Below are 8,079 nucleotides of genomic sequence, written 5' to 3' on the forward strand. Positions count from 1 at the left end.
GAAATAGCTCCTGGCAGGCACGGGGGACCATATGGGACACCGGGATTCGAACCAACCATCTTTGGTCCTGGATGGGCTGCTTGCAAGGCAAACACTGCTGTGCTATCTCTCCGGGCCCGTGCCTGCTCCTTTTAATCAAAGGTTATAAGATCACCCCGGCCCAGGATGCTCCAGGAGTACTAGATTGCGTGGGAGAAAGGGTAGCAGCCAAATCAAATACTGGGAAATACTGTGGGAAATAGGTGCTCGGAATATACTCACTGCAGCATTTGCTTTTGCTTCTCCAAGAACACGAGTTGTTTTGGGGGTCATTTGGAAAGGCTGCCCAACCCCCAGAGGGTGCTTGTTTGATTGGTTTGGAGAGGCAGATTTTCATAGGGCACCTCAGGATGTGGAAAATTTGCTGTAGTTTTGAAAAGGGAGAGCCCTAGATTTAGAGACTAGTTGGTCACCAGCTCATTTCGGACAACTTGCTTCACTTCTCTACTTCCTCCTTCATAAACTGGGTCATGGTGAACTTTACTGATAATTAATTAAACCTTGTGACACCTCAGGATGACTGATGTGTCATTATCATCACTGTGTGTCAGGGCAAGCCACTTAAAAACCCGAAGTAACTTCCCCCCTCTCCTTGAGGCTGTGGATGAGTTACAGCAGTTGGCACTATGGCAAAGCTGTGAAAATGGCCAACGTATGCTCACACGCTGAGTACTGGCCTCTCTGAGGATGAGTACCTCTAGGGATGATCCTGAAGACCAGCAGAATAAGGTTTATTGACCAAAAACCCAAACTATTGGGCATTTCATTGAAAGTCAAAGTTAGGTTAAGATTTGGGAAGGGGTTGAAGAGATAGTACAGCAGTAGGGCGTTTGCTTTGCATGCAACTGACCCAAAACAGATGGTGGTTCAAATCCCCGCATCCCATACGGTCACCTGAGCTCTGCTGGGTGTGACCCAAAAACAAAAACAAGATTTGGGAAGGGAACGGATGTACAGAGATTATAAAGGGAACAGCCAGGAAGAAAAGGGGGGCATTGATACTTCTGTGGGCATTCTCAAGAACGGGGTGAGGGTCAGATTCCCCTTTCTCCATGAACCACAGCAGCCCAGTACCACACTTTACAACTCCAATAGACACAGCCCAGCTCTATAATTAACTTTAAACTTCTAACCTACAATTTTGTTTCAGATCTATAAATTCTTGACCTCAAAATTTTATAGTAGTGTCAGTCTTGTAATATCAAAAACTGATGGGAAAGTTACATAGTTATCTACCAAACTCAGTGAACCTAAATCGTGACACAGGAGGTTCTATTAGCACTAACCACAGCTCAGTAAATCCTTAGACATGGAATTTATTTAGTAAAATAAGGGAGAGATTTAACAATCACTTTAAATTTACCCTTGTTGGTCTAAGTTCTGATAATTCCATTTGTGTTTGTATCGCTTTTGGAACAAGCAATATGAAACACATTTGTGCCTGCTTGGAGGCAGGCTATAGTGGTGGGTGGAAGTAGGGACACTGGTAAAGGGAGGGGTCATACTATTGGTAGGATTGGTGTTAGAACATTTTTTTTGTTTTGTTTTTGGTCACACCCAGCAGCGTTCAGGGGCTACTCTTGGCTCTACGCTCAGAAATCACTCCTGGCAGGCTCGGGGGACCATATGGGATGCCGGGATTCAAACCACTGACCTTCTGCATGCAAGGCAAATGTTTTACCTCCATGCTATCTCTTCGGCCTCAGTGTTAGAACATTTAATGTCTAAAATGATTTCTGAAATAACTTGGTAAATCAGTGTTATAATTTAAACAAAAGGGGGGGGGGGAGGAGCAGCCAGGGAAAGGTGAGATCATGTTATAATGGGATTGACCCTGTCTAGACGAACATGCCGCTTTCTTGGAAAAATATCACAAAGAACCACACGAGTGCTCTGCCTTCAACTATTGCCAAGGGCAGAGGGAAACACTTTGTGGTAGTTACTCATGTACTTCTGCCACAAATTCCAGGCAAGAGCAAAATGTTCTATTCTTATAGATGAGCTTGTAATCTGCCAAGAGTTGACAGCTCAGAATTTTACTCAAAATTCTCTTCCAGTAGCAGGAGTTTCACTAGAAAGAAAGCAGCAGTCACTCAGAAAAAGGACATTAGGACATTCTCAGCTGTAGCAAAGCTTGGGACACAATGAGATCAAGATGGTTTCCTGAACCCTTGGCTGCTGGCTCTGTAACAGCTGCACTGACCCTCCTGCAAATGGCAACACAGTTAATCTTTTTGTCCAAGGAGGACCAAATTTTTCCTTTTACAGTAACTTAAGGCCAACTGCTCCAAGGACCCATCACTTCGGCTGGAAACCATAACCAGGAAGGGTTTAGATCCAGGACACCTTTTAACCCATTTTGAAAAGTTGTTTGAGGGCCAAACTGCTATGCAAAGTCCAGTTGGGGACTGGGCCTTAGGAAGCTGTGCTTGGGAAGATGCTCAAAGTTTCTTCAACTTATGGGTCACACACTTTGCCACTTTAATAGGGACTTGGAGGCTGCAAATCCCCAAGCCTCTTAATTAATGAACAATGTCTACTTCATGTCTGCTTTGCTTCAGTTGCTGGCCGTGTCCTCCCTACATTCAGTGAAAGTTGGAGCTTCTGTTTGTGGGGTAACTATGAGAACACAGGTCAAGGGCCTTGGCACTTCACCATTGTGAGGTAACTGAATTTGAGCAACCTGTTACTGACCTGGGCCCAGCAGATCCACAAATGAGGTATTGTCTTCATTTGTATCCACTCTGGGGTGTCCATCAGACAAGGGGAATGGGTTAAAATATCCCACCCCTAAGAAGTAGAACTCATATTACCTGTTAAAGAAGTGCTTTCTTTTACTTTTGTTTCTGTGGGACCTCCAAGCAGTGCCGAGAGATCACAGGCCCTCTGGGTTAGCAATTCAATACTTCAAAGGAACTTTTGCTCTGGGAATTCATTGAAATTCTCTTGAGCCCAAGACATCTGAATTCTAGAAGTAACTCTATTTAAAAAATTGGCTACTTCATCTGACTTCTGTTCTCTTGTTCCCACCATTTCCTTTATAGGAATGAAAAAGGATCCATGTAAACTGAAATTCTACCAGGGCACTTATGTTGATGGAAAATTTAAACTGTTGCTATTTGGGCTCCCAAAATTCCTTTAAGGACTGTGAGGAATTGTCTTGTTTTTCCTCTAGCCCCAACCCCAGTACAACTTTTGGTTTTGATCTTGATGTCCAAACCCTAATCTGTGTCATACCAAATTCCATGCCCAGCTACCCACCTCCATCCCAAGGTTACCCTCATTCCATCACCTCTTAAGTTGAAATTGGTCACCCTGATCCTGGAGTTTCAGCTGAGGCTCATCAAGACAAATGTCTCAGAGCAGTGGGGTCCAAATCGTAGGGTTCATTAGAGTGGCCTGAAGACATGTGGATGGACTCTCCAGTCCTGCCCATTGCCAAAGAGCCAAGTCATCTCAGTTGATGCCACAACTGCCACCAACAAACATCATGAGACATAATGGTTGTTACAAGCCATTAAGCTTTGGGGTAGCTTATTAGTGAACAACAGGTTACAGGAAATGTGTTTTAGGTGATAAAGGGTGGGAGGGAAGCAAACAAATATAGGGGCTAAGGAGCAAAGTGCCAAGTCTAGAGGAGCTTGGATTGGGTTTGGTGCCTTCTATAGGTATCATAAATAATAAGCCTTCTATTATTTGGCCAGGAAAAAACTGTGAGGGACCTTAGAGAACCTATATTCCAGTGTTTGATCATGGTGGAAATAAGGGTAGGTAGAGATAGTAGATTGTAATAACCGTCCTAAATCTTCACATCTTCTTCCATTCATATCCCTTCCAAGGCACTTGCAACTCCTTTTGTCGATTGGGAAAAGTCTATTTTCCCATCCTCTGATTCTCAGCTCAGCAATGGTGAAAGGCTCAGTTGTCTGCCTTCTCATTCAAGCACCTCTGCCTTTTGTTACAAGCAGCTGGGTTGCTAGAAAGTAAGACACATGGAGCCAATCCATTTGTGCTGGCCAAAGCACTCCCATATATGCCAAACCTCAGAACTGCAGGTTTGCGAAGGTGCTCAGTCAAGACCATTCCCTCTAAAGTTATGCAATTCAGGGTTGACAAAAGGAATGTTTGCTGTCTTAACCCAGAGTCTTGCTATAGCATGTTAAATGTTCAATGTAGTGGAAACAGTAAAAACAGGATACAACTCAGGTGGATCAATGATTTTCACTTCTTCACCAATCTTGGTTGAGTCTCAAACTTCTCCTTCCTCTAAGGAAATAGAGGTGAGGAGGAGTAAGCAGCCAAGGATTCCTAGTTGACTTCTCTTAATAAGTGCTTATATTTATTTTTTGGGTTTTGGGTCACACCTGGTGTTGGCGCTCAGGAGGTTACTCCTGGCTCTGTGCTCAGAAATCGCTCCTGGCAGGCACGAGGGACCTCGTGGGATGCCAGGATTCGAACCACCGACAGTCCTGTATTGGTTGCTTGCAAGGCAAACATCCTACAGCTGTGCTATCTCTTTGGCTCCCACAAGTGCTTATATTTGATCTAATTTTAAGTACCCTGTAGGTGAAAGACACAATTGGGGCCAGAATAAAAGCAGTGAGTAGGAGGCTTGTGTGCATGAGGGCAACTCTGGTTCAATCCCTAGCATCAAATATAGTTCCCTAAACCACACAAGGCATCATTTCTGAACGAAGAGCCAGGAGTAAAACCTGAGCAGCACCAGGTGAGGGCCCAAAATAAAACAAAGAAACAAAACAAACAAAAAAAAGATGGTCAGAGACAATTTAGGAGTTCACAGCTAGCAAGAGAGCCAAGGCTGCCAGACAGGTGTGGACATGGCTGTCCACAAGTGTGAAATTGGAAGCAGGAGGTAGGTCACCTCCAGCTTGTGAGTATTATTGTGCATAGCCCCCACATAATTGTGTGGATGGCATTCAAGATGAAAGGACTAGTCTGTCTTGCAATTCAGCTGAATCTAGGACTCATGCTTCTTTTTTGCCTTGCTTTCCATATCAGGTAAAAGGGCCTCAGTTGCCATGTGGCTTTCTAAAGTAATTCTTTTGTTTTGAACAGCCTTTAAAGTTGATGTGTACATCCTAGTATTAAACCCAAAGCAAAAGGTGTCATTAGACTTGAGCACAAAGGATTTTTAAAAGATTCCATTTTTCGGGGCTGGAGGGATAACACAGTGGTAGAGTGTTTGCCTTGTACGTAGCCAACCCAGGATGGACCTGGCATCCTATGTGGTCCCCCAAACTGTCAGGTGTGATTTCTGAGCACAGAGCCAGGAGTAACCCCTGAGTGTTGCCCGGTGTGGCCCATTAAAAAAAAAATTCTATTTTTCATTTTTTTTCAAATCATTAATTCCTGCTAAGAAAGTAAAATCCACCAAGACATGGAATATTGCTGACCTTCATTTTTTACTTAAATATAGTGATCTTTTTAGGAGAACAAAAGTTACTTTACATAGCAAATATTTTACATAAATGTAAACATGCACATCTACTTTATAATTAAGCAAAACAAACTTTTAGGCACAAAGTTTTAAGAATCATTTATGAGAGTGAACCCAAGACAAAAGTAATATGAGCAACATAAAAACACGTTTCATAAAGCTTTAATTGGTCTTGTCTTCCAACCTATTGGTTAAGGCCTGAGTTTTGGAATTCATACCTTCCTTGCCAACTGGAAGCATCCAATTTGGCTATACCAAAATTTATCCACCTATTTACTCTTTCAAGATAATGTAATAAATACATCACACACACAGACACACATATACATAAAACCACGTTCACTCCCACACACCCTGACTGAAGCAGTCTCTCAAATAGGACAAAGGGATTTTTGAATTGTCATGTTTCCTACCACTGAAGCACATATATATTAATACCACACCCAGAAATGAGAAATAATCCTGCCACAGAAATAAAATAGTAAATGAGTGGCATCACTACAGATCACTAGTACAAAGTTCCCCCAACTCATGTCTTCACCGTGGCTTTGCATGGAACCCTCGGTGCTTTGGACCAAAATCATTTTACTTTGCCGAGTGACCCAAGGAATGGCAGACCAATACAGTATGAGGAAAATTTAACATCTAAAAATTCATGAAAATCAGCATGAATCTGAGAGACTTCCAATTCATAAAAACCAGCGGATTCCAAACATCTGGACTCTTGTCTGTCTCTCCCAATTTCCCTGTCAGTTATCTCTGCCTCCTTCCCATCAGACTGTCAGCATTGGAGGTTTCTTCCTGTGGACACTGCAGGGAACAGAGATGAGAACAGTCCCAACTCTTGAGGAATTCACACCAAAATGAACTCAAGTGAGAGGAAGGTTAGTAAACCCCAAAAATTGGGGGGTGGGGAGATAAGAGAACTAAAACACCAGAGACAGAACCTATGACGATGGCAGATTTGAGGTGGGGTGGGGTGGGATAAGGGTAGGTGGAACTGAGAAGGCACAGAGGTAGGAAAAGCAAGTGCAGTCTGCTGAGATTCCTTACTTTGGGGGGTAGAGACAGAGACCTGCAGGAGTAGGCTGTGTGGTTTGAGCAGAAGGAACGAGCTGAGGGATGGAGCTCACCAGTCACCAAGTCAGTCCTCCACACAGGGATTTCCCATAGAAACATCTCGACCAACATGCTTCAAACCACAGTTCTCTCTCTATCAATCGACTTCAGAAGTGGAGGAAAAGAGAGGCTTAAAAGCTGTATTTCGTTCAAGTTCCTGAAGCCTGCCCCAATAAAGATCAGTGAATACAATTCCCATCTCCAATAATTCAAGTCTCTCAACCATGACCATCGCCTTCCCTGAGTTGTCATTTCCCAGGAAGTACAAAGCACTTAGCAACTCATTATATACAAGTCCCTATCTGCCATTAATTAAACCCACTAAACCTTATAAGGGACTAAGAATCCAGATTAAAGAGGCGATCCACCCAAATGCCTATGATGGGTAGAGAGGAATAAGGATACACCACACGCCGATCAGTTACCTCTGCAATTCCCTGGGGTCCCCACATAGGTGAAACAGTCACCAACAGGCCTAACTTTAACCAGTCTCCATCCCTGACTCTCTGCTTTCTTCCTTGGTCTGATCACATCCTTCCCTTAGCTGAGGAGGAGGAGACCATCTGAGTTCACTGATCTTAAGGAACAACAGTCATGTTTAGTCTGTATTCACTCCAATGGTGGAAATGGGCTACTCCATACTAACTCTGGGATCACCCATGACAGACATTTACTAGTGACCTGTTTCTTGCAACAACAAACTTATTTGGAAACTGCTCACTGCAGAAGGCAACCTTGTGACTTAGCTCAAGTTGTCTATAAAATATAGCCATCAGTCCAGGAGTCAGGCACAAACAGTGGTACAAAAGCATGAATGCAAATACCGCACCCAAACATGTGCTTGCTTCATACAGCACAGCTCCCTCGGTTCTGGTCTGGGAAGCCAGCAGCTGCTTCCCAGTTCTGAGAAACTTGTCTTCACTGTAGCTCTCTCCCCTTGCCCCTGGTCCCAAGTCTGCTGAATGAATAACATTCGGGAGGAATCTACTACGTGGAACTAAAAGACCCAATTCAATGGAGTCACAGAATCAGCTGCTGTGTTTATCTGCTCATCCAACTACATGAGTTAGGAATTGCCTGGATTTGAATCTGATGAACCCATTATTGTGGTCTTGTAACTCCAAGTAAAGAGCCAGTGGATATATTAGTTCCATGTAGGAGAACTCTGGTTCCGATAGAGGAAATTTCAGGAAGGGAGTAGTGAGAAAAGCATGGAGTGGAGGCAGGAAGCCACCATAGTGCAGAGGTGTGTTTCCCTTTCCTGTACTGAGAGGGCTTGAGGAACAGAGGTTAGGTGGGGGGTGGGGGGGGGTGCCCAGCTCAGAAGCTAGCTCCCACCTGGAAGTCTACTTCTAGACAGGCTCGTCACGCTTGGTCTAACAAAGGTTCCTTCCACTTTTTGTCAACAACTGAAAGTGGTTCTAGAACAGTCTATGTGGCACTTTGAGGTTCCACTCTCTTGT

Source organism: Suncus etruscus, chromosome 20, assembly GCF_024139225.1.
Source record: "Suncus etruscus isolate mSunEtr1 chromosome 20, mSunEtr1.pri.cur, whole genome shotgun sequence".
Taxonomy (NCBI): Eukaryota; Metazoa; Chordata; class Mammalia; order Eulipotyphla; family Soricidae; genus Suncus; species Suncus etruscus.